This window comes from Lithobates pipiens, unplaced genomic scaffold (genome assembly GCF_037356315.1).
Source record: "Lithobates pipiens isolate NorthernLeopardFrog02 unplaced genomic scaffold, aLitPip1_a1.2 Scaffold_3, whole genome shotgun sequence".
Taxonomy (NCBI): domain Eukaryota; kingdom Metazoa; phylum Chordata; class Amphibia; order Anura; family Ranidae; genus Lithobates; species Lithobates pipiens.
In genome coordinates this window covers 222,495,348-222,523,046 of record NW_027507790.1, presented here as the reverse complement: position 1 = coordinate 222,523,046, position 27,699 = coordinate 222,495,348, and the positions used below count along the sequence as shown (strand labels likewise).

At 44.9% G+C, this 27,699-nt stretch overlaps 1 protein-coding gene across 5 annotated transcripts in view; it reads right to left on the bottom strand.

Moving 5' to 3' along the window:
- DAB2 (DAB adaptor protein 2) overlaps positions 1-27,699 on the bottom strand; it is a 257,161-nt gene that overhangs the window by 143,991 nt on the left and 85,471 nt on the right. The window contains exon 2 of one of the 5 annotated variants that reach the window (XM_077462816.1): positions 12,844-12,916. The exons of the other annotated variants lie outside the window; for them this stretch is intronic. The gene's annotated coding sequence lies outside the window, so the exon portion shown is untranslated. The remainder of the gene's footprint in view (positions 1-12,843; positions 12,917-27,699) is intronic. 5 annotated transcript variants of the gene reach the window in all.

Here is a 27,699-nt window from a genome sequence, read left to right as displayed (position 1 = left end):
ATATATGTGACTCATGGCTGCTAGGATCAGGGTGATGGCCTCAGCCATGGTAGCTGTCGTTAGTCGTTCCTCCTAGGTTTATTATCCTAAGGACCTGTTGATACATTCACATTTTAGTGCAAGCTTCATATCGTGCTAAAATGCATGTGTCATTAAAGGTAATGTCGTAGAGCCTGTGCATCTGTGCATTGTATCTGTGTGGTGCACTGCAGACTGTAGTGGCAATAGGATGTCGGCATAATGTTTTGCCAAGTACCACCACTAGGCTTCTTGCCCTAATTTATGTTGATGTGAATACCCGCTCCTAGAGGGCGTCAAATAGCGTACATTCACCAGCATATGTATAATACCATGTCTGACACTTCTTCCCAACACAGCCAAGGTACCAGTTGCAATGATAGGCCACTAGTAGTAAGAAAAAGTACAATAGATTTTCAAAGCTCTAAGTGCATAACTTCAAGGTAGGCAACTGCCAGGAGGTCAACTTCAGGGCATGCAACTTCAAGGCATGCAACTGCAGGGCATACAACTTGATGGTATACAACTTCAGGGCATACAACTTTGGGACCTACAGCTTTTCACCATTATGGCAGCGGTCACCGACACTTACCCAGGTCAGACCATCTATGTTGTGTCTCCAACTTTCTCCTAACTGGGACACCCGGACCCCTCCAGGTAGCTTCTAGCTGGGGAATACCAAACGCTGCAAGCACTACATTTCTGCAGATAAGGCCCCACCAAGTCCCATGGGGGCCAGCTGTGGAGTCCCTCTTCTCTCCTCTCAACTCTCTGCCCAGACTCCTCCCACTTCCTAATGCAACTCACTATTTATATACACCCCCTCACAAGCACCTTTGTATGTGTTTATTCATTTTGGGACTCATAGAAGTTAAAGTGGTTTTAAAGGCAGAACATTTTTTTTTTTACCTTACTGCATTCAAAAATGTATGCATGCAGCTTCCCCCGTAGCCCTCCCTAAATATGTACCCGAGCCCAATCTCAATCCAACGATATGTACAAGAGCCAAGTCTTTCTCAGCTTTCTCCATCCTCACTGACTCAGATACAGCAACAGAAGCCATTGGCTCCTGCTGCTGTCAATAACAGTCAGTGACAAGGGAGCAGGGGCTCGGGAGCGTACACACAAAGTGTCCCCATAATAAACGGCTTGCTATGTGGGCACTCAACGGGGTGTGGAGGGGGGGGGGGCAGGAGCGCTGGTGAGGGACCCAAAAAGAGGAGGATTGGGGCTGCTCTGTGCAAAACCATTGCTCAAAGCAGATAAATATGACATGTCTGTTATTTAAGCAAAAGAAAGATTTTTAAAAAAAACACCTTTGAAATTTCTTTAGTGGTAAAACATGAAAACACTTGTATGATGGATGTGTTTTGCATGCATTTTCATGTGTTTTCAGCCCTTGATAAACAAGCCTAAAGTAGTTTAGTGTTCACCAATGTGAAAAACCCATTAAAAATGACTGTCAATAGATATGCAAAATGCACATCAATGCTAAGTGAAACATTTTTTTAAAAAAAAGCACACTAAAATAAAAACACATAGGTGTAGTCCCGGACTCTAACCTCTCCTTCAAGCAACACATCCAATCACAGTCCAAATCCTGCTGCCTCAACCTCCGCAACATCTCCAAAATACGCCCCTTTCTAACCAATGACACAACAAAGCTCTTAATTCACTCGCTGGTCATCTCTCGCCTCGACTACTGCAACTCCCTTCTCATTGGCTTACCTCTACATAGTCTATCACCTCTTCAATCCATCATGAATGCTGCTGCCAGGCTCATCCACCTTACCAATCACTCTGTCTCTGCTACTCCTCTCTGTCAATCCCTCCACTGGCTTCAGCTCAGCCAAAGAATTACATTCAAAATACTAACAACTACGTACAAAGCCATCCACAACTCTGCCCCCAGCTACATCACTAGCTTAGTCTCTAAATACCAACCCACTCGTTCTCTTCCTTCCTCTCAAGACCTCCTGCTCTCTAGCTCCCTCATCACCTCCTCCCATATCCGCCTCCAGGACTTTTCCAAAGCCTCTCCAATCCTATGGAATGCCCTACCCCAATCTGTCCGCCTATCTCCTACTTTTTTAGCTTTTAGGCGATCCCTGAAAACCCTTCTATTCAAAGAAGCCTATCCTACCCACACCTAACAATTGTATTTTCATTTTCTCCATCAGCTCATCCCCCACAGTTATTACCTTTTTTTTTTCAACTTGACCCATCCTTCTAGATTGTAAGCTCTAACGAGCAGGGCCCTCTAGTCCCTCTTGTATTGATTTGTATTGTAAGTGTACCGTCTGCCCTCATGTTGTAAAGCGCTGCGCAAACTGTTGGCGCTATATAAATCCTGAATAATAATAATAATAATAGGTGTGAACCAAGCCTAAAGCTGGGTACACACTGTGAGAAAATCGAAAGAAAAGAATCCATACAAACACAATCATTCGATTTTTGTATAGTGTATACACTACTTTAGACATTCGAAAAAAAATTCAGAAGGGACAAACTGCAAAAAAATTTCTTGTACATGAACAGAACAAAGAATTTTCATTTAACATGTACTATTTTCGTATGAGAGAAATCAGATACGAAAGACTGCACATGATCAGAAAGAAATTAAAAAAACAGCAAAAAAAGCCTTTGTCGTACAAAAATTTCCTTCCTGGGTTCCAACTTGCTGTGAAACATCGAAAGAAAAATGGACGATCATTCATCTGATTTTCTTATAGTGTGTACCCACCTTTAGAGTCTTCAGGTGGTACTTATCCACTTCCCGACCAGCGCACGACGATGTACGTCGACAGAATGCTCCCTGATTGTGGCTTGCATGTGGATTTTCTGAACATAAGTGGATTTTTTTGAACTAAAGTGGAGAGTTAATAACCAGGAGTTGAAAACAGGAGTTAAGACAGGAGTCTCTAACCTCTATCCTACATCCATCCTCCCCTCCATTTTAAAGATCCCACTGCAAGGGGCAACCAGACAGCTTTCCAGAAATGTCAGGCTGACAGCAAGCCAGATTCACCGGATCAGAGTGTTTTAAGGGGACAACCGCAGCCAGGTAAGCTCGCACCTCCACTCCCCCCCCCCCCCCCAGTGATTGTTCCAGGGACTCTGTCCGACCGCCTACGGGGATCAGGAAGGAATTTTTGCCCCACTGGTGCATTTGGCTGCTACTGTCAGGGGGTTTTTTGCCTTCCTCTGGAACAACCATAGGTTAGCCTACCCCTACCTCCGGCCTCCTTTCCATTTTTTACGCTATCCTAGGACGACTATTCCAGATCACAGCCAGACTTCTTTTCTAAGCGGAGACCTCCACCTTAAGTAAAGGCAGCTGGAACAGCCAGCAACCGAATACAACAACTCCTTCCGCATCCATATAGGCATCCCCTGATCAACTTGCGCGCTAATAGCCTCAAGCACGGCGGCAAGTCTGATACCTAGCCCCACCTCAGGATCAATACCCTGATCAGGATCATAATCTTAGGCCCATAGTACCATCAACAGCATCCACAAACCATGTGCTACTTCAAATACTCAGCTGAAGTTCTGCACACACTAAGGAACATCAACACCACATTGCCATCTTCCATACAAAAAATACTTCAAAGAGAACAACTATTAAAAACCGGACGACAAGCAGCTCCCAACCACAGGAAGACATCTACTCGACCACTACAATTAGATTGCGCCTTGATTAACGCCAGGTCTGCAGTCAAACATAGACTGGAAGTACACGACTTCATCATCGAGAACAATGTAGACTGCCTCTTCATCACCGAAAGCTGGTTAACCTCTGACTGCAACACCATCCTCACCGAATTGGTGCCGGAAAACTACAGGATCCTAACCGAACACCGGATAGGGAAAAAAGGAGGAGGCCTAGCAGTGATCTTTAAAGGTCACCTGGATCTCACTAAACCATCATCTCAGAACCCAGTGTCTTTTATGGAAACCCTGACGCTACATTTTCAACCAACACCCCATGACACCACTCATATACTACTGTGCTACAGACCACCGGGACCAAAGTCCAATCTTCTTTCACCCCTCACGGAATCCTTTGCAATGCACACCCTAAAATTCAAAAATTTCCTGGCACTCGGAGATTTCAACCTTTGGGCAAACGAGCCTAAAGACCCCATCGCGACTGCCTGCATCAATCAACTAGAAGAACTGGGTCTACAGCAACTGATAAAGACTCCCACACATGGGTCAGGACACACCCTGGACCTCATTTTCAAACAGAACATCGACGTCAACATACTCGACAACATAACTCTGCCATGGACGGATCATCACGCCATCAAATTCAAAATCACTACCAACATCACCAACGCAAAACGGAAACCTGTAACAACGCACTGGACCAGATCGCATAAAAAACTGTACTCCGAAGCCTTCAAAACCACTCTGTCCAAAAAGATATCTACAATAACCTTAAACCACTCTACGGAGGAAACACTCAACTCCCTGAACAAGGCATTACTGCAATCAGCAGACTCGGTAGCACCAAAACGCAGGGCTCTCATCAGGAAGAAAAATGCTGGATGGTTTAATAGCTCCCTCTCCGTACTAAAGCAAGAACGCAGAAGAGCGGAAAGAACATGGAGAAGAAATCCCACCGAGGAAAACCTATTTAACTACAAAGGTCTGACAGAGAATTATCGGAAAGCAATCTTCAAAGCCAAAAAGGACCACTTCTCATATACAATCTCAATGGCCGCAAACCAACCACGGGAACTGTTTAAACTGGTTAATCAATCAATGAATCCGGTGTGCCTAGAACCCCCAGAAAGCGAATCCCAGGATTACTGTGACAAACTGTCGGATTTTTTCATCGATAAAGTCAAAACCATCAGGGAAACAATTTGTCAGAAGAAAACATCCAACCTCAGCCAGCAAATACATAAAGAGGATGTCCGCACCAACATACCGCAACCGCCAAAATTTTCACTATCCCCAATTACCGTAGACACCGCAAAAAACATCATTAATAAACTGCGTGACAGTACCTCACCTATTGACATCATCCCCACAAAACTACTGAAAGAATGCTCCGACATCGTGGCTCCAACCATAACCCACCTCATAAACCGATCATTCCACGAAGGGATTGTTCCCAGCATCCTCAAACAAGGCATCGTCAAACCTCTACTCAAGAAACCAAACCTGGACCCTCAGGATCCAAACAACCGTAGGCCAATTACAAGCCTCAACACCATTTCTAAGATCATGGAGAAAGCTGTAGTACATCAGCTACAACTTCACCTGGATACTCACAAACTCCTGGACCCGCTGCAATCAGGCTTCCGCCCGGGTCATGGAACAGAAACAGCTCTCCTCAAGATTTGGGATGACGCCCTCGAAGCGGCAGATGACGGAGAGCCGTGTCTCCTCGTACTGCTAGACCTAAGTGCAGCGTTTGATACAGTAGATCACAATACTCTACTCGTCCGCCTCACAGAAGTAGCCGGAGTCCAAGACATAGATCTCCATTGGTTCGCGTCCTTCCTAGGAAATCGGTCACAGACAGTGAAACTAGGAAAATTCCTCTCCGAAACTCGGGCAGTCACCTGCGGAGTCCCTCAAGGCTCTCCGTTGTCACCCGTTCTCTTCAACATTTACATTCGCCCACTCCTTCAAATCATCAGATGCTCAGATCTCTGCTTCCACTCTTACGCTGACGACACGCAACTTTATTTCCGGATCAATGGAAAAAAAGATCACCAACAACAACTTGAAAACTGCCTCAAATCAATAGAGGACTGGATGACCACCAACTCCCTCCAGCTGAACCAATCAAAGACAGAGCTTCTTATCTTACACCAAAATCATAAGCCCGCAACCAAAACCTCCTGGTCTCCACCAACCGTCTTTGGGCAGACTATCTCCCCAAAGACCAAAGCGAAGAGTCTCGGGGTTATTTTAGACGCACAAATGTCAATGGATGCGCAAATAGGAGCAGTAGTCAGTCGATCTCACCATCTGCTGCGCATGCTTCGCAGACTCATCCCTTTTATCCCAAAGAATGACAAAGCAGTGGTAGTTGGAACAATCATTAATTCACGACTGGACTACGCAAACTCGCTTTACATAGGATTACCACAATATCAACTTGCGCGATTACAACTGATCCAAAACACAGCGGCAAGGCTGATAACAGGAAAAAAACCCTGGGAATCCATTTCTCCTTCACTGAGGAGCTTACATTGGCTAACCGTAAAAAATCGGATCACGTTCAAGACCCTTTGCCTCACCCACAAATGCGTGCATAGAGAAGCTCCGCAATACCTAATGGAGAAAATAAATCATTACACACCAAACCGCAGTCTTCGATCAGCCAACAAAAACCTCCTCCTCGTGCCCAAAGCCCGGTATAAATCCAAGGGGGATCGGAGATTCGCTGTCCAAGGGCCTCGGCTATATAATGCTCTACCAATCAACATCCGCCTGGAAGAAAATCACCTGGCTTTTAGGAAAAAACTCAAGACCTTCCTCTTTTAGCAGATGATCAAAGCTCGCCACAGCGCCTAGAGGCGATTCAGTTTCGCATTGTGCGCTATATAAGTATTTCATTCATTCATTCATTCAATGGCACGGGCAGGCATATTGGCGTACATGTACGTCCAATCTTCAATGCCGCCCTGCCATCGGGAGCGCGCCGGCGGCGGCGCGCTCCCGTGCTGGTCGGGACCCCCGTGAGTCCGGTCGCGGGACCCGCGGACTCGATCGCCGCGGGCATACCCGCGATCGTCTCACGGGACGGCTGAATGGAGGAAATGCTGTGTAAACAGCATTTCTACATTCTGCCTAGCAACTAGTGATGCTGATCTCTGCTCCATGTGATTGGAGCAGAGATCAGTGTCCACTAAATGAAAGCCCAACCCCCCCACAGTTAGTAACACACCCCTAGGGACACTTAACCCCTACACTGCCACCCACTGGTTAACCCTTTCACTGCCAGTGTCATTTACACAGGAATCACTGCATTTATATAGCAGTGATTACTGTATAAATGACAATGGTCCCAAAAATGTGTCAAAAATGTCCGATGGGTCCCCCACAATGTCGCAGTCACAATAAAAATCGCTAGTAAAAAAAAAATAATAAAAAATTATTAATAAAAATGCTATAAAACTATCCCTATTTTGTAAACGCTATAACTTTTGCGCAAACCAATCAATAATCGCTTATTGCGATTTTTTTACCAAAAATATGTAGAAGAATACGTATCGGCCTAAACTGAGGGAAAAAAATGTTTTTTTATATATTTTTGGGGGATATTTATTATAACAAAAAGTAAAACATAATGCGTTTTTTTCAAAATTGCCGCTCTATTTTTGTTTATAGCGCAAAAAATAAAAACCGCAGGGGTGATCAAATACCACCAAAAGAAAGCTCTATTTGTGGGAAAAAAAGTACGTCAATTTTGTTTTGGAGCCACGTCGCACAACCGCGCAATTGTCAGTTAAAGCGACGCAGTGCCGAATCGCAAAAAGTGGTCTGGTCTTTGACCAGCAAAATGGTCCGGTCTGAAAGTGGTTATACTGGCAATCAGCCTAGCCAACATTCCTGCTTTAAATGCTGGGGTTTGATGGGTCACCAATTTACTTCCCAGGTCTATAGTCCATGAAGGGCCTTGGCCTGCTCGTACAGGTCAGGGAGTGGACATGGAACTACATTCCTTTGTCAAAAAACTAAGGTAAACTATTTTCTTTTTGGGTGTTACTGGACAGGAGATTACAAGAGGATGAAATCAAGTTCAGATGCTTACACTGGCTGCATTTTAAAATAAACCTCATTAATTTTTAATGATTTCATAACCACAACAATTTGTGTTTTTCTTGTCTGCCTTGATTTCCTTTTTAAAGTGTATGTTGTAAAACTTTTCTTTTCAGTTTTGGATTGAGTGGGGACGAATATACCCAGGTTTCCTACAGTAGTACAGAGGCTGCCAATCACTTGCACAGTGTCACGCACACCGACAATAACGGCTCAGCCTAGGGGATGTCTTTTTGCTATTTATTGCTGAAGAACTTGAGCATGAGATGGGTTTAGGGCCACAGGATACTCCAAAACAATAATAGCAATCAATGAGATAACTTCCTTGTAGGAAATCCTTAGAGGAACATCTTACACTACAGTCCCAAAGTGGGTCTTACTCACAATGTCCCCAGAGCTGTCTGCCATTCATCTTCCACAGGTAGATCCCTCAGTGACAGAGACAAAAATATCCTTCTACTGATCAGGATTTTGGGATAATCCCTTCCAGCAAAAGTCCATTAGCAAACTCCTCCAGACCCTCAACCCAGCTCCAGCTGAGACCCAGACTGCAATCCTTGTTCCTGTAGCTCTTTCCCAGTGGCAGCAAAAAGAACACTCTGGAAAGGCCTCGTAAACATTTATCACCTCCCCAGCTACCTTCTGGACACCTTCTTTTAGGGACTGGCTGGAGCATGATAAATATTCATCCTGGGCATTTGACACTCCCTGCCCTATATTCTAATGCCCTGTACACATGGTCAGACTTTCCGGCGGAAAATGTGCGATCGGACTGTGTTGTCGGAAATTCTGATCGTGTGTGAACTCCATCGTACTTTTTCCTGGCACACAATGTTTGAGAGCAGGATCTAAAATTTTACGACAACAAAATCCGATCATTTAAATTCCGATAGTGTGTATACGATTCTGACGCACAAAGTGCCACACATGGTCAGAATAAATTACGAGATGAAAGCTATTGGCTACAGGCCTCTTTATAGCCTTTCCGACTTCGCCTCTGCGACCGTGTGTATGCAAGACAAGTTTGGGACAAAATCCGTCGGAAAAAAACCGACGGATTTTGACGTCGGACTGTCCGACCGTGTGTACCGGGCATAAGAGTTCTTCCAGGAGCAGGTAAGTGAAATTAAACATCCCAGCTTGGAAGAAATACAAACAAGAGGGCGCAAATGTCTAGTGCATTATCAAAAGAATTAAAAAATTAACAGTAAATCCAAATACATACTCACAAAATAGGAAAACAATCAATACATTTTATCACACCGATAACAGGTCAGTGATGGTGAAGTGTTACCCCATCCAATGCACCACAATGCTGGGAAGTTAATGCGTTTCGGGGGATGCACTCCCTTCCACAGGGCTCCCCTAGCTTGGAAACCAGACCAAAACAATCAATCACTGCTCCACTCACTACAGTGTAGCCAAAAACTAGAAGAGGGCACTACACCATTTTTTTTCTTATTGCTGTGTTTTGGTTCTGGCAGGCAGGGGCACTCATTTTAAGTATCTGCCCTAGTGTGCATGTGAGGGGTATTTTGTTGGTATTTTGTGAAAACAGGTTTTCTAAAACTTAGGAGGTAGTAGTTAGCTGTACTGCAATCAGTCAAATTAATATGTAGGATCAAGAACTCAAAACACTAAAGCCTAAGTCATGGATTTTGCTGCAGTTATAAGCAAATCTCTGCTTAAAGTTTAAAGGCAACTTCCAAGTAAGACACCCAATCGGTATGTTTAAAGAAAACAAAAACAAAAACGAAGAAGCTATGACCACACTGCGGCGCTTCCAGGAGTGACAGCCGGTTCCATTTTGCTAATATCATCACACCCATGCAGTCTTCTAGATCGGGGGGGTCGCCAAACTTTCCAAACAAATGGCCAGTTTACTGTCCTTTAGACATTGAGGGGGCCAGTAGAAAATGTCCGGCGTAAATGGGAATAAACAATGCCTAGTCATTAGTGTCAGTGAGAGGAATAGATTCCCATGGTTGGTGTCTGTGGGAGGAATAGTGCCCCATTGTTGGTATCAGTGGAAAAAATTGTGCCCTTTCATTGGTGTCAGTAGGAGGAATAGTGCCCCATAATTGCTATTAGGGGAAGGAATAGTGCTCCATCATAGATGTCAGTGGGAAGAATAGTGCCCCATCATTGGTGTCAGTGGGAAGAAGAGTGCCCCAAGGGTCGGATAAAGGCAAGCAAAGGGCCGCATCCAGCCCTTGGGCTGCAGTTTGGAGACCAATGTTCTTGATCCTAAATGGACCAATAGAACGTGTACACATTATGTGGCAGAGACTTTCAAAGAAGGACCTTCCTCTTTGGAAGGGAAGAAAATGGAAGACTTGGTACCTGGCTTGTCACATGGCCATGGGCATTACATTTTATTTTTAGGTGCGCTGCCATTGCTAACCCCCACTTTGGAAATACTGGTTGCCTGGACTGTCATTTGGATACTCTGATATAACGCCATCTGAATCACCGCTAACGCGGCAGCTTAAATCATAATTTGATCTACATGCTTGCTCTGGATCAGTGACTCAGAAAGGAATGTAACCAGAGTACCAAGACGGGAGGTCAGCAATGCCCACATAAAACAATTTTGGTTAATTCTTTACCATAAGCTGGCAAAAAATCCTCAATTTAGGACATGGAAAGGCAATAAGTGTCTCTAAAGGAAAAAAAAAAATATCTCTGAACTATAAAAGACAGTCTCGGTCTTATGATCTAGCGCTGGATGTGCATGCTTATTTTCCCACAATCCAACTTGGGTTTGGCTTTTCACAGTGGCCGAGGTTGTTCATAAACAGAAAGGACTGAGTCATCTGAAAACGTAGAAAACATGTGGTGCAAAGTGTAGCTGAATGGCGGACAAAACCACAATGTTTTCAAATTATGTTAATTAAATCAAAACTATTAAAACTTTCCACTGGCAGTAAATCTTGGGAGATATCCATTTCTGTAGGCCTACATAAATGGATTCTGTTCCAAAAATTGCTTTACGTTGGCTTGGAGGCCCATTTTAGATGTGGAAATTTTCTGCTCTGTAGCTTTGGAAATATTCTATCATGAATCCAAATTCCTGTGTGAAAAGTCTCAGTGAAGCTGATTTTGGTCAGCTTCACCTCCCTGGAACGTGGCCTGGAAGTCAGAAAATGGCAGCTATTAAGTGAAGCTTTTCACAAGAGTGTTTTTTTTTAGTTCTAACAGATTATTTTGTATTAGAGCTAAAATAACGTATCGGCTACTGGCACAGAATATATACCATTGTACTTTTTATCAATGTCTATAGTAGATGGAATGGCTCTAATTGGCATGGGTAGAAATTATCAGGCTATGGATTTAGAGAAATACCCCACTACATGTAAAACACCTAAAATTTAGAAAAGTTAAAGTATAACTAAAGGCAAAACTTTTTTTTCCCTGTTTTGGATATAATGTAATGTAGAGGGATTATTATTATTTCAGGTACTTATATAGCACTGTCAATTTATTCAGTGCTTTACATATATATTATACATTTGCATCAGTCCCTACCCCTCAAGGAGCTTACAATTTAAGGTCCCTAACTCACATTCATACATATTAGGGCCAATTTACACAGGATCCAATTAACCTACCAACATGTCTTTGGAGTGTGGGAGGAAACCCACGCAGGCACAGGGAGAACATGCAAACTCCAGGCAGGTAGTGTCGTGGTTGGGATTCAAACCAGCAAACCTTTTTACTGCTAGGTGAAAGTGCTAACCACTACACCACTGTGCCTCCCTGAACATCACATATCAGTTATTATTGTTGTTTGTGCCTCCGTAAAAAAAGAGATTCACCCTCTCTGTTTACCATTATCATTTTAAGTGAAATGACCCCGGTTAAAAATCACATGACAAGTTGCAACCCATGTGCAGCAATGGAACCGTTCAAATCGTTGCGACTCAAGTAGCAGCACCTTTGAAAAAGGTTCCTGCACTACTTTTCTGCGCTCTCATTGCATTGACTTTGGTTGCAAGCCGCAATGAAGTCACACATCGAAATCGCACTGATCAGCGGCTTTGAAATCACGCTGAAGTAGCACAATTTCAAAAGCCACACTGGTGGCTTAGTGCTCTTAATTGAGACAAGTACAGATATACAGTTCATATTTCATGTCTGAGGTTTACAACCACTTTCACCATTTCCTGCCCAGCCTATAGCAAGATGACCTCTGGGCGGGACTCTCATTGATCTAGGTCAGGGATATGCAATTACCGGACCTCCAGCTGTTGCAGAACTACAAGGCATATAAGGCATAGCAAGACTCTGACAGCCACAAGCATGAAACCCAGAGGCATGATGGGACTTGTAGTCTTAGTATTAGCTGAAAGTCCGCTAATTGCATATCCCTGATCTAGGTGGACATCATATGACATCCTCCCAAATCACGCCTCAGCTGCAGACACAGCCTATGACTTATGACCCACTGCCGGTACCATGTGACCACTGTAACTAGTTTGGCAAAAACACCTAATCTGAAAGTCGAGAAGGCATGGACCTTAGGGTTTGTTCATGGATAAAAAACTGGTTACAAGTTCGTGTCCAAAGGGTGGTGATAAATAACGTGTACTCGGACTGGTCTGGAGTGGTAAGTGGGGTACCCCAAGGTTCTGTCTTGGGAACAATTCTGTTTAATTTATTCATGAATGAATGATATAGAGGACAGGATAATTAGCTTAATTAGAGTTTTTGCGGACAACAACTTCACAGTGGGATATACAAATTTTACAGAAAGACCTGAACAAAATAATGGGGTGGACAACTACATGGCAAACAACGTTTAATGTGGAGAAATGTAAAATAATGCACTTGGGGGCTAAAAACATAAATGCAAATTACTCACTGAGGGAAGAACTTCTGGGGGAGTCAATGATAGAGAAAGATCTGGGGGTCCTAGTGGAAGATAGACTGAGCAACAGCATGCAATGCCAAGCTCCAGAATATTGCAGAATATGGCAGAATATTAGCAAGCATAAAAAACACTAATCTACTCCAGAGATAAAACTATAATCCTACCACTTTATAAAACTCTCGTTTGGCCACATCTGTCCAGTTCTGGTCACCAGTCCTCAGAAGGGATGTGCTTGAGCTGGAGAGAGTCCAAAGAAGGGCAACTAAATTAATAAGGGGACTGGAGGACCTCAATTACAAGGAACGACTACAAGCACTAAATGTATCGACACTTGAGAGGAGATATGATAGCAATTTACAAATACCTTAATGGTGATACCAGCATAGGAAAAAAAGCTATTCAGTCTCAGGAGGTGTTAGCCCTTGTACACACGGATATTCCAATGGACAATGTCCGATAGGACCGCGTTGTCGGATAATCCGACAGTGTGTGGGCTCCATCGGACTGTTTCCATCAGAGTATCCGAAGGACCAAGTTTTCCAACTTGTCTATAAAATTTTCTAACAACATGATCCGATCGGACTTTGTCTGATCAGATGTAGAGAATTCCGATCGGACAAAGTGGCACGCATGCTCAGATCAAATTCCTAGACCAAAGCTATTGGATACTAGCCTGAACGTAGTCCCGTCCTAACGAAATAACGTCATCACGTTAAGTACGATCGGATTTTCTGACAACTTTGTCCGACTGTGTGTATGCAACAGTTTCGGACAAAATCCGTCGCACATAATCCGACGGATTTGGTTGTCGAAATGTCCGACCGTGTGTACAAGGGCTAAGAGGACACAGGTCCACACAATGATATTGGAGGAGAATCAGTTGGACCTGAAACTGTGTAGAGGTTTTTTCCCTGTCAGGGTAGTAAGAATGTGCAACTCTCTTCCACAATTGGTGGTGGCAGTGGTTAGTATTGATATTTTTAAAAGACTCTTAGACGTGCATCTTAAAGAGCACAACATACAGGGATATGGGAAATGATTACCGACACTGACACACATACACCTACACAGGTTGAACTGGATGGACTTTTGTCTTTATTCAACCTTACCTATGCAACTGCGATTGGTTAGGTCACATGACAGGGAAAAAGTCTAAAAAGAAAGGAAACTAATGCAGCCACCACATCTAATGATTGGTAAGCTGCGACATATTACATTTTTGGTTTTGGGTTTAATATTACTTTATTATTTTAGCTCTGGGGAGTAGTGATGGACGAACTTCCGACGGGACGTTTCGCGAACGCGAAATGCGAACGGACCCAAACGTTCGCGAAACCGACCGTTCGCCGCGGGCCCCATTGACTTCAATGGGAGGCGAACTTTGCAAACCTTCATGTCGAATTTGCGGCCACGTGGTAATTATTAGGGGGTAAAACGTAGTCCCACCATCTGGACAATGACATAATACATGTATGAGGTGAATTTGGGATCGATAACTACAAGCATTTTTATTTTATTTGGGAAATTGTTCTAACAATTCAGGACTATGGAGCTAATGAAGGCAATGGAGGAGAGGGAAGGTCAGGGACCAGGGTAGGCAAAGAAGAGGGTGCAGGAGATGATCACCAGCAGCGTGACATACCGGAATGACACATGCACCGTGATAGAGGCATCTGACAGCAGCACCGTAATACAGAGCACTGACAGCAGCACCGTGACATACAGCGCTGACAGCAGCACCGTGACATACAGCGCTGACAGCAGCACCGTGACATACAGCGCTGACAGCAGCACCGTGACATACAGCGCTGACAGCAGCACCGTGACATACAGCGCTGACAGCAGCACCGTGACATACAGCGCTGACAGCAGCACCGTGACATACAGCGCTGACAGCAGCACCGTGACATACAGCGCTGACAGCAGCACCGTGACATACAGCGCTGACAGCAGCACCGTGACATACAGCGCTGACAGCAGCACCGTGACATACAGCACTGACAGCAGCACCGTAAGCAGCCCCAGGAGGAAGTCAGCACAGCACAGGGATGGTGTGATCCCCTCATAATAAGAACCCCCAGGAGGAAGTCAGCACAGCACAGGGATAGTGTGATCCCTTCATAATAAGAACCCCCAGGAGGAAGTCAGCACAGCACAGGGATATCATAAGCAGCCCCAGTAGAAATATGACACCGCTCAACCTCTTCAAAGAGGAGGGTAGGGGCATATAGTACGGTGTGCTTTTTTGGGTCAAGGAAGTGAGCCAAATGAATTAAGAAGGTCTGTGTGCTTGATTAAAAAAATAGTTTATAGACATATACATGGTCTACTGGTCACATGTGTTGAATTCCTCCGAGATCCATGCCTCATTCATTTTTAGAAATGTGAGGTAGTTAACACTGTGGTGAGCTAGGCGAGTACGCTTATCGGTCACAATCCCCCCTGCTGCGCTGAACGTCCTTTCGGACAGGACACTGGATGAGGGGCAAGCCAACAGTTCGATTGCAAATTGGGCAAGCTCTGGCCAGAGGTCAAGCCTGCCCACCCAGTAGTCTAGGGGTTCATCACTCCTCAGAGCGTCCACATCGGCCGTTAACCCAATGTAGTCGGACACCTGACGGTCTAGGCGTTCCCTGATGCTGGATCCGGATGACACCTGTCGATGGGTCGGCTGAAAGAATGACCTCATATCCGAAGTCACCAACACATCTTCAAACCGGCCTCTTCTTGCAGGCGCTGTTGGATTGGTACCCGCAAATCCTTCTCTGGGAGTGGGAATTGCTCCTCTGCCAGCGCACGCAAAAGCAGAATGCAGCATTTCTCGAAGCAAGGCCTGGAAGTGCTGCATTCTGACAGCCCTCTGCGACGGCGGTAACATTTCCGCCATTTTGTGTTTGTACCGGGGGTCTAAGTACGTTGCCACCCAGTACTGGTCCTTGACCCTCATGCTTTTTATACGGGGGTCCCTATTAAAACACTGGAGCATGAAGGCCCCCATTTGCACTAAAGTGGAAGCGGTGTGGTGGCCTGGCTCCTGCTCATCATCCAGGATAATGTCGTCCTCTTCATTCTCCTCTCCCCATCCTCGCACAACAGGGATCCCAGAAAGGTTTAAAGCATGCTCTTCTTGCTCCTGCTCATCCGCCCCGGCACCATCCTCCTCTGACTCCTCATCAGACTCCTGTTGTTGACTTGTCTCAGATAGAGTAGCCCCCCCTGGGAATTCATCCAGCATTGCGACTTCCTCATCTTCCCGCTCCTGCTCCTCCACAGCCTGATCAATGACACGACGCAATGCACGCTCCAGAAAGAAGGCATAAGGTACCATGTCACTGATGGCGCCATGGCTGCGACTGACCAGTTTGGTGATCTCCTCAAATGGCCGCAGAAGTCTGCATGTGTCGCGCATGAGCAGCCACTGGCGCGGTGAAAAAAAACCCAGCTCCCCAGAACCGTTTCTTTCGCAGAGTTCATACAGGTAGACGTTAACTGCACGTTTCTGCTGGAGCAGCCTATCAAGCATATAGAAGGTTGAGTTCCATCGCGTCGGGCAATCGCAAATAAGACGTCTGACCGGCAGATGGTGTCGCCGCTGAATGTCAGCAAGGCGAGCCATGGCCGTGTAAGATCTTCTGAAATGGGCCGAGATTTTCCTTGCCTGCCGCAAGATGTCCTGGACCCCAGGGTATTTGACAAGGAATCGCTGCACGACCAAGTTTAAGACGTGTGCCATGCACGGCACGTGCGTGATTTTGCCCTGTTTCAATGCGCTAAGCAGATTGGCACCGTTGTCACACACCACTTTACCAACTGTCAAATTGAGCGGTGTTAGCCACTCATCTGCCTGTGAACGCAAAGCTGAAAGGAGTGCCGGGCCAGTGTGGCTCTTTGCTTCCAGGCACAACAGACGCAGCACGGCATGGCAACGTCTCACCTGGCATGTGGAATAGGTTCTGGGGAGCTTGGGCGGTGCAGTGGAAGAGACGCTAGCAGCGGAAAAGGAGGAGGCAGCTGAGGAGGAGAGGGAGGAGGATGGAGTAGGAGGAGGAGAAGAAGAGTCAGGCCTGCATGCAATCCGTGGCGGTAAAACCAAATCTACACGGGTGCCACGGGTTACATGCTTGACGGCCGTCAGAAGGTTCACCCAGTGGGCAGTAAAACTGATATACCTTCCCTGCCCGTGTTTGCTAGACCACGTGTCTGTGGTCAGATGTATCTTGGCACCGACACTGTGTGCCAGAGATACATTCACTTGCCGCTGAACATGGCCATATAGCTCTGGGATGCCCTTCTCTGAGAAATACTTCCTTCCTGGGACCTTCCATTGTGGTGTTCCAATGGCCACAAATTTGCGAAAGGCCTCCGAGTCCACCAGTTTATATGGCAGTAGTTGGCGGGCTATGAGTTCTGACAAGCCAGCCGCCAACCGTTGGGCAAGAGGGTTATCCGGCATCATCATTTTTTTACGCTCAAACATTAGGCCCACGGAAGCCTGCCTTTTTGCAGAAAAATGTGAGCTTGGCGTGATGGAAGGTGGAGTGGAGGACAATTGTGAGGAGAGAGGAGAAGGAGAAGTAGAAGACGAGGCTGGACGGTGAGAGCCTGCAGTGTGGCTTTGTGTGTTCCGTTGCTCCCACTGGGCTCGGTGATGGCTGCTCATGTGCCTTCTTAAGGCGGTCGTCCCTAGGTGAGTATTGGGCTTACCGCGACTAACGCGTTGACTGCAAAGATTGCAGATGGCAACGCTATTGTCAGCAGCGGACACGTTAAAAAAAGCCCACACTGCGGAGCCATGTGCCGGTGTCCTGGGAGCGCCAGATGTGACCGTACATGGTCGATGACTCGCTCCTGATACATTTGCAGTCTGCTTTGTCCCTGCTGTGCAATGTAAGTCATTGCTGCTTCTCCTCCCTATCTGCTGGTCCATATCTCCCTCTGAACTCCCCTCCTCTTCCTCTCTTGTGGGCACCCACGTGACATCACTAGACACGTCATCATCAACGTCACCTTCCCCACCGCTATAAGTAGAGATCTCGGAGTAGGCAGCAACACCGGGGACCAACCTCCTCCTTGGGCTGATCTGGGTACTGGCGTCAGACTGCTGAGTAGCGCTTGTTGCTACCTCCTCTTCCTGATCCAATACCAAGAGTGGCTGCGCATCAGAAATGTCCTCTTGATATGGATCGGAAAATAATTCCAGTGACTCAAGCGGAAGGTATGTGGTGGTGGTGGTGGTGGTCGTGTTGTTGGTGGTAGTGTCTTTGGGGGTGCACATAGCAGAGAGTGAAGAAGAGGGTGCAGATCGAGAGGATGAGGAGGGTGCAGAAGAGTAAGGCTGAGCGAGCCACTCAACCAAGTCTGGTGCATCCTTTAAAGTAATTGAACGCACCTTCTGCAACTTCCCACTTTGGCTCAAGCCTGTTGCTCCTGCCCTACCCCTACCACCCCTGCGGAAGGGCCTGCCTCTTCCTCTGCATGTCATTTTTTAAATGACCCTGTGACAAAACTCTTAGTCCCTATACCGCTGAAGGACTGCTGCAGTATAGGTGAGCGGTCAGCAGTGGTGCACGTCAACCCTATCTATTGTGGACCTATAGCGGTCCTTACAGAACAGCAGACTGTACCGCACTCAAGCCTATGTACCGTAGCACCCTATACCAAGTTACCAGTCCTTATAAGAACTTTTGTGGACCAAGCAGGTTGTGTATTAGTGTTTAGCAGACTGTACGTCAGTCCCTATACCGCTGAAGGACTGCTGCAGTATAGGGCAGCGGTCAGCAGTGGTGCACGTCAACCCTATCTATTGTGGACCGATAGCGGTCCTTACAGAACAGCAGACTGTACCGCACTCAAGCCTATGTACCGTAGCACCCTATACCAAGTTACCAGTCCTTATAAGAACTTTTGTGGAACAAGCAGGTTGTGTGTTAGTGATTAGCAGACTGTACGTCAGTCCCTATACCGCTGAAGGACTGCTGCAGTATAGGGCAGCGGTCAGCAGTGGTGCACGTCAACCCTATCTATTGTGGACCGATAGCGGTCCTTACAGAACAGCAGACTGTACCGCACTCAAGCCTATGTACCGTAGCACCCTATACCAAGTTACCAGTCCTTATAAGAACTTTTGTGGAACAAGCAGGTTGTGTGTTAGTGATTAGCAGACTGTACGTCAGTCCCTATACCGCTGAAGGACTGCTGCAGTATAGGTGAGCGGTCAGCAGTGGTGCACGTCAACCCTATCTATTGTGGACCGATAGCGGTCCTTACAGAACAGCAGACTGTACCGCACTCAAGCCTATGTACCGTAGCACCCTATACCAAGTTACCAGTCCTTATAAGAACTTTTGTGGACCAAGCAGGTTGTGTATTAGTGTTTAGCAGACTGTACGTCAGTCCCTATACCGCTGAAGGACTGCTGCAGTATAGGGCAGCGGTCAGCAGTGGTGCACGTCAACCCTATCTATTGTGGACCGATAGCGGTCCTTACAGAACAGCAGACTGTACCGCACTCAAGCCTATGTACCGTAGCACCCTATACCAAGTTACCAGTCCTTATAAGAACTTTTGTGGACCAAGCAGGTTGTGTATTAGTGTTTAGCAGACTGTACGTCAGTCCCTATACCGCTGAAGGACTGCTGCAGTATAGGGCAGCGGTCAGCAGTGGTGCACGTCAACCCTATCTATTGTGGACCGATAGCGGTCCTTACAGAACAGCAGACTGTACCGCACTCAAGCCTATGTACCGTAGCACCCTATACCAAGTTACCAGTCCTTATAAGAACTTTTGTGGACCAAGCAGGTTGTGTATTAGTGTTTAGCAGACTGTACGTCAGTCCCTATACCGCTGAAGGACTGCTGCAGTATAGGGCAGCGGTCAGCAGTGGTGCACGTCAACCCTATCTATTGTGGACCGATAGCGGTCCTTACAGAACAGCAGACTGTACCGCACTCAAGCCTATGTACCGTAGCACCCTATACCAAGTTACCAGTCCTTATAAGAACTTTTGTGGAACAAGCAGGTTGTGTGTTAGTGATTAGCAGACTGTACGTCAGTCCCTATACCGCTGAAGGACTGCTGCAGTATAGGTGAGCGGTCAGCAGTGGTGCACGTCAACCCTATCTATTGTGGACCGATAGCGGTCCTTACAGAACAGCAGACTGTACCGCACTCAAGCCTATGTACCGTAGCACCCTATACCAAGTTACCAGTCCTTATAAGAACTTTTGTGGACCAAGCAGGTTGTGTATTAGTGTTTAGCAGACTGTACGTCAGTCCCTATACCGCTGAAGGACTGCTGCAGTATAGGGCAGCGGTCAGCAGTGGTGCACGTCAACCCTATCTATTGTGGACCGATAGCGGTCCTTACAGAACAGCAGACTGTACCGCACTCAAGCCTTTGTACCGTAGCACCCTATACCAAGTTACCAGTCCTTATAAGAACTTTTGTGGAACAAGCAGGTTGTGTGTTAGTGATTAGCAGACTGTACGTCAGTCCCTATACCGCTGAAGGACTGCTGCAGTATAGGGCAGCGGTCAGCAGTGGTGCACGTCAACCCTATCTATTGTGGACCGATAGCGGTCCTTACAGAACAGCAGACTGTACCGCACTCAAGCCTATGTACCGTAGCACCCTATACCAAGTTACCAGTCCTTATAAGAACTTTTGTGGACCAAGCAGGTTGTGTATTAGTGTTTAGCAGACTGTACGTCAGTCCCTATACCGCTGAAGGACTGCTGCAGTATAGGGCAGCGGTCAGCAGTGGTGCACGTCAACCCTATCTATTGTGGACCGATAGCGGTCCTTACAGAACAGCAGACTGTACCGCACTCAAGCCTATGTACCGTAGCACCCTATACCAAGTTACCAGTCCTTATAAGAACTTTTGTGGAACAAGCAGGTTGTGTGTTAGTGATTAGCAGACTGTACGTCAGTCCCTATACCGCTGAAGGACTGCTGCAGTATAGGGCAGCGGTCAGCAGTGGTGCACGTCAACCCTATCTATTGTGGACCGATAGCGGTCCTTACAGAACAGCAGACTGTACCGCACTCAAGCCTATGTACCGTAGCACCCTATACCAAGTTACCAGTCCTTATAAGAACTTTTGTGGAACAAGCAGGTTGTGTGTTAGTGATTAGCAGACTGTACGTCAGTCCCTATACCGCTGAAGGACTGCTGCAGTATAGGTGAGCGGTCAGCAGTGGTGCACGTCAACCCTATCTATTGTGGACCGATAGCGGTCCTTACAGAACAGCAGACTGTACCGCACTCAAGCCTATGTACCGTAGCACCCTATACCAAGTTACCAGTCCTTATAAGAACTTTTGTGGACCAAGCAGGTTGTGTATTAGTGTTTAGCAGACTGTACGTCAGTCCCTATACCGCTGAAGGACTGCTGCAGTATAGGGCAGCGGTCAGCAGTGGTGCACGTCAACCCTATCTATTGTGGACCGATAGCGGTCCTTACAGAACAGCAGACTGTACCGCACTCAAGCCTATGTACCGTAGCACCCTATACCAAGTTACCAGTCCTTATAAGAACTTTTGTGGACCAAGCAGGTTGTGTATTAGTGTTTAGCAGACTGTACGTCAGTCCCTATACCGCTGAAGGACTGCTGCAGTATAGGGCAGCGGTCAGCAGTGGTGCACGTCAACCCTATCTATTGTGGACCGATAGCGGTCCTTACAGAACAGCAGACTGTACCGCACTCAAGCCTATGTACCGTAGCACCCTATACCAAGTTACCAGTCCTTATAAGAACTTTTGTGGAACAAGCAGGTTGTGTGTTAGTGATTAGCAGACTGTACGTCAGTCCCTATACCGCTGAAGGACTGCTGCAGTATAGGGCAGCGGTCAGCAGTGGTGCACGTCAACCCTATCTATTGTGGACCGATAGCGGTCCTTACAGAACAGCAGACTGTACCGCACTCAAGCCTATGTACCGTAGCACCCTATACCAAGTTACCAGTCCTTATAAGAACTTTTGTGGAGCAAGTGAGTTGTGAATGTTTAGCAGACTGCAGCAGAAGGGCAGCAGTCAAGTATAATATCCTTTCTATATTTGGAAGAAAGAATATTATACATGTACAAGCCTATTACTGTACCACTGATACCAGTCCTGAAAAGAACCTTTGTGGAACTAATAATAACAGCAAGTCTTTAAAATTACCCTCACTGCCTGACAACACTGCTTCCTTCCTGTCCCTATACAAATTGGCAAAAAAAGAGAACGATTAGTGGTTACTGGAACAGCTCTTTTGTGGACCTTGATAGTAACAGCTAATGATGATGATGATGATGATGATGATGAAAGACTAATCTGGCTGTCCCTGTAGCATACACCGTCCTTTCCCTTTCTCTAAACTAACAAAAGACACTCAGGCTGCTGCAAGAATCAGCAGCACAGCAAACCTATCAACACCTAACACCTATACCAGTCCTGAAAAGAACTTTTGTGTACCAAATAGCTAGTGGTTTATCTCTCCCTACTCCACACAGGAACCTGTCCCTATCTTAACAGAAGAAAGAATGTAAAATGGCCACCGGATCGGGTGTATTTATAGGTTAGGGGGAATGTACAAGTGTCCATGTGCTGTCATGTCTCAATTGGCTGTCCTGTATCACATGATAAACGTGTCACCAAAGGTTAAAGTTCTTGTATACATTAAACACGTAAGTCCGCCGCGGCGAACGACGGAAAAAGGCGTTCGAACGTGCGGACCGCGAATGTCGGAAATTCGCCGCGAAACGACCGCCGGGCGAACCGTTCGGCCATCACTACTGGGGAGTAAACAGTGGACTCGCCAACTGCCGGACAGGTAAGTACTGATATTTCATCTATTTACAATCTCTATTTTTTTTTTCAACCTAGCAGCATTGTTGCTTTAAAAACAATAAGTGCTACAATTGTTTACTGCATTATACTGTATGTTGTATATCATTTTTTTCTGTCTTATACTGGAAGTTTCCTTGAAGTGGCACCTTAGAGGACACGGCGTAGCTGAATGCTTCTGCTGGCTATGACCATTAAGGTTTGGAAAAGTAAAAATCTGAAGCTTGGCGTCTAAATTTATATTTCTAAATGACATTTTAGGCAGTTATTATTCTGGGGGTATTCAAAGTGCATACAAGGAAAAAATAAGAAGTGATTGACAGAAACAAGTTTTAGACCAGCATCACATGGAGAGACACTACACCTTGTCATGAAATTGTTATTGTTCCCGGGGGTTGAAGTTTTCCCTTTCTGACAGATCAATCAACTTTTAGCACTGTTGTTACCATTCACAATAAGAAGCAGTTGAGATTTTTTTTATTTTTTTTTTATAAAAATTTTAAACCTAACAAGACACAAGTGGTGGAATGGGCTTCTTTTTTTATGTTCTTATTTCCTTTATGTTAAAAGTGACAGGGACATTGATTAGGAGTCTACAAAGCCCTTCGTTTGCCCCTCTTAAACAGAAACTAGACCCCTGCTGATTGGTTGTGGCCCATACACACGGACAAAAAATACCGCTTTTCGACGCGATCGTACGATAATCAGAACGTTAGTGCAGAGTTTGAGAGCTGATCATGACAATTCATCCGATATTATTCGATCGGACAAGCACGAAAATTTTCCTTGTACGATACCAGATCGTACGATTTCCATTTAGGCAATACAGTTGTCATCCGAAAATACAATACAAATACATTACAACACATGACATCACTTCCGATTTTTTTTTTCTGTCGTGCGAGAATTTTATTGATTTTAGTAACTTATTCAATTTCTACTTGCGACTATTAAGCGAAAAAAAGTCGTACGATCTGTCATAGGATATTCGGATCTTGTGTATGGGCCCTTACTGTCCTTAATTAGCTTAAGTTTGCTTTTAAGGCTGAACTCCAGGCAGAAAAACTTTCATTCAAATATATTTCTTAATAGTTACAGAGGATGCAAATCAATATTGTGTGCGCTAAATGCATTTGCAAACCCAGATTTTACTTTGTAAGTGAAGTATTGACCTCAGCATGTACAGAGAGCAGAACTGTGGGAGGGACCCAGGCTTCTTTAAAAAAAAAAAAAAAAAAAACACAGACGGGGGCAGAAACAAGACCGGTCACCCTGCATAAGAAGAGAGAGCAGCAGTGATGGTCTGTATTACAGAAGAATCCTGCACAAATACAAGAATGTTTCATGCTAGATAACTGAACAGGTCTGGAAGGAATATGTGATGGACACCAAGATTTAGGTAAAAATACACATGGCTCTTGTGTTTAGAAAATTATTTGTTTAGCTTGGATTTTTGTTGTTGTTAATACAGTATTTTTTTTGCTATTAACTAGTTTCAACTATTGTTTTATATTATATATATATATATATATATATATATATATATATATATATATATATATATATATATATATATATATATATATATATATATATATTTTTTTTTTTTTTTTTTCATACAATATACAGTTGTGCTCATAAGTTTACATACCCTGGCAGAATTTTTAAATCATAATGAAAACAGAAACTACCCAAATGACCCTGATCAAAAGTTTACATACCTCAGTTCTTAATAAGATGTATTACACCCTTTAACATCAATGACTCGCTTGAAGTATTTTGTGGTATTGGTGGAGGCGGCTCTTTATCCTCTCAGATGGTAAAGCTGCTCATTCTTCTTGGCAAAAAGCCTCCAGTTCCTGTAAATTCTTGGGCTGTCTTGCATGAATTGCACGTTTGAGATCTCCCCAGAGTAACTCAATAATATTGAGGTCAGGAGACTGAGGTGACCACTCCAGAACCTTCACTTTATTCTGCTGTAGCCAATGACAGGTCGACTTGGCCTTGTGTTTTGGATCATTGTCATGTTGGAATGTCCGAGTACGTCCCATGCGCAGCTTCCTGGCTGATGAATGATTTCATCATAGGACTTGATGACTCTTCTCCAAATGCAGTGTTTATGGTTGTGGCCAAAAAGCTACATTTTGGTCTCCTCAATCCAAATGACTTTGTGCCAGAAGGTTTTAGGCTTGTCTCTGTGCTGTTTGGCGTATTGTAAGCGGGATACTTTGTGGCATTTGTGTAGTGAGGGCTTTCTTCTGGCGACTCGACCATGCAGCCCAAGTGCCTCCTTATTGTACATCTTTAGACAGCCACACCACATGTTTTCAGAGAGTCCTGTATTTCATCTGAAGTTATTTGTGGGTTTTTCTTTGCATCCCGAACAATTTTCCTCGCAGTGTAGTTGGTCTACCTGACCGTGGTTTGGTTTCAACAGAACCTCTCATTTTTCACTTTGTGGTTAGAGTTGGAACACTGCTGATTGACATTTTCAATTCCTTGGATATCTTTTTACACCCCTCTCCTGTTTTATACCGTTCAACTGCCTTTTCCCGCAGATCCTTTGACAATTATTTTACTCCCCCCATGACTCAGAATCCAGAAACGTCAGTGCAACACTGGGTGAAAGATGCAAGGGTCTGTCAGGAGTCCAGAAGTGCATTGACCTTTTCTACACACACACTAATTACAAGCAAACAGATGACAGGTGAGGATGGTTACCTTTAATAGCCATTCAAACCCCTTTGTGTCAACTTGTGTGCATGTTATCAGGCCAAAATCACCAGGGTATGTAAACTTTTGATCAAGGTCATTTGGGTAGTTCCTGTTGTGATTCTGATTTAAAAAGAGTAAACACAGTTGATTGATAATAAATGGCTTCAGCCAAACACTAACCATGAGTGAAAGAAATGTTTTTGTGTTATCATTCATATTCTCTAAAAAATGGCAGAGAAATCATAAATTCTGCCAGAGTATGTAAACTAATGAGCACAACTGTATATATATATATATACACACATACACATATACACACACAAACATACATATATGCACACATTTTATATATATATATATATATATATATATATATATATATATACACAGCATCTCACAAAAGTGAGTACATCTCTCCCATTTTTGTAAATATTTTATTATATCTTTTCATGTGACAACACTGAAGAAATGACACTTTGCTATAATGTAAAGTAGTGAGTGTACAGCTTGTATAAAGCCCCATACACACTATCAGGTTTTCTGCAGATTTTTGTCTTCAGATTTACCAAAACCATGTAGTGCAAGGGCCTGCCTGATTGCATACACATTGAAACTCCTAAGGTTTGACCTCATATTATATGGTTTTGGTAAATCTGAAGGAAAAAAAAATCAGTAGAAAATCTGATAGTGTGTATGGGGCTTTACAGTGTAAATTTCCCCTCAAAATAACTCAACACACAGCCATTAATGTCTAAACCGCTGGCAACAAAAGTGAGTACACCCCTAAGTGAAAATCTCCAAATTGGGCCCAAAGTGTCAATTTTTTATGCGGCCACCATTATTTTCCAGCACTGCCTTTACCCTCTTGGGCATGGAGTTCACCAGAGCTTCACAGGTTGCCCCTGGAGTCCTCTTCCACTCCTCCATGATGACATCACTGAGCTGGTGGATGTTGGAGACCTTGTGCTCCTCCAACTTCTGTTTGAGGGTGTCCCACAGATGCTCAATAGGTTTTAGGTCTGGAGACATGCTTGGCCAGTCCATCACCTTTACCCTCAGCTTCTTTAGCAAGGCAGTGATCGTCCTGGAGGTGCGTTTGGGGTCATTATCAGATTGGAATACTGCCCTATGCCCCAGTCTCCGAAGGGAGGGGATCATGCTCTGCTTCAGTATGTCACAGTAGATGTTGACATTCATGGTTCCCTCAATGAACTGTAGCTCCTCAGTGCCGGCAGCACTTATGCAGCCCCAGACCATAACATTCCCACCACCATACTTGACTGTAGGCAAGACACACTTGTCTTTGTACGCTTCACCTGGTTGCCGCCACACATGCTTGACACCATCTGAACTAATCAAGTTTATCTTGGTCTCATTAGACCACAGGACATGGTTCCAGTAATCCATGCCCTTAGTTTGCTTGTCTTCAGACTGTTTGTGCATCATCTTAAGAAGAGGCTTCTTTCTGGGATGACAGTCATGTAGACCAATTTGATGCAGTGTGCGGCGTGTGGTCTGAGCACTGACAGGCTGACCCCCACCCCTTCAACCTCTGCAGCAATGCTGGCAGCACTCTTACCTCTATTTCCCAAAGAGAACCTCTGGATATGCACTCAATTTCTTTGGTCGACCATGGCAAGGCCTGTTCTGAGTGGAACCTGTCCTGTTAAACCCCTATATGGTTTTAGCCACTGTGTTGCAGCTCAGTTTCAGGGTCTTGGAAATCTTCTTATAGCCTAGGCCATTTTTATGTAGAGTAACAATTCTTTTTTTCAGATCCTCAGAGTTCTTTGCCATGAGGTGCCATGTTGAACTTCCAGTGACCAGTATGAGAGTCTGAGAGTGATAACACCAAATTTAACACACCTGCTCCCTATTCACACCTGAGACCTTGTAACACTAACGAGTCACATGACACCGGAGAGGGAAAATGGCTAATTTGGCACAATTTGGGCATTTTGACTTAGGGGTGTACTCACTTTTGTTGCCAGTGATTTAAACATTAATGGCTGTGTGTTGAGTTATTTTGAGGGGACATCAAATTTACACTGTTATACAAGCTGTACACTCACTACTTTACACTGTAGCAAAATGTAATTTCTTCAGTGTAGTCACATGAAAAGATAATAAAATATTTACAAAAATGTGAGGGGTGTACTCACTTTTGTGAGATACTGTATAAATAAATAAATTATATTATAATATATATATATATATATATATATATATATATATATATATATATATACACACACACACACACACACATGCATACACTCAAAGCAAAGGTGGGATGGGATTGTTACTACCCAGTGTGGAAAGAGTGATTTCAGAGTCTTGCTTGGTGATCTCCTTTAAACACAGCATACCTGAACTACCATGACACAGCTAACCATCTTTTCCAGGATACACGTTCTTGTTCTTCAGAACATCTGGAGACCAGATCATCCCACTCACACCATCACTGCCAAG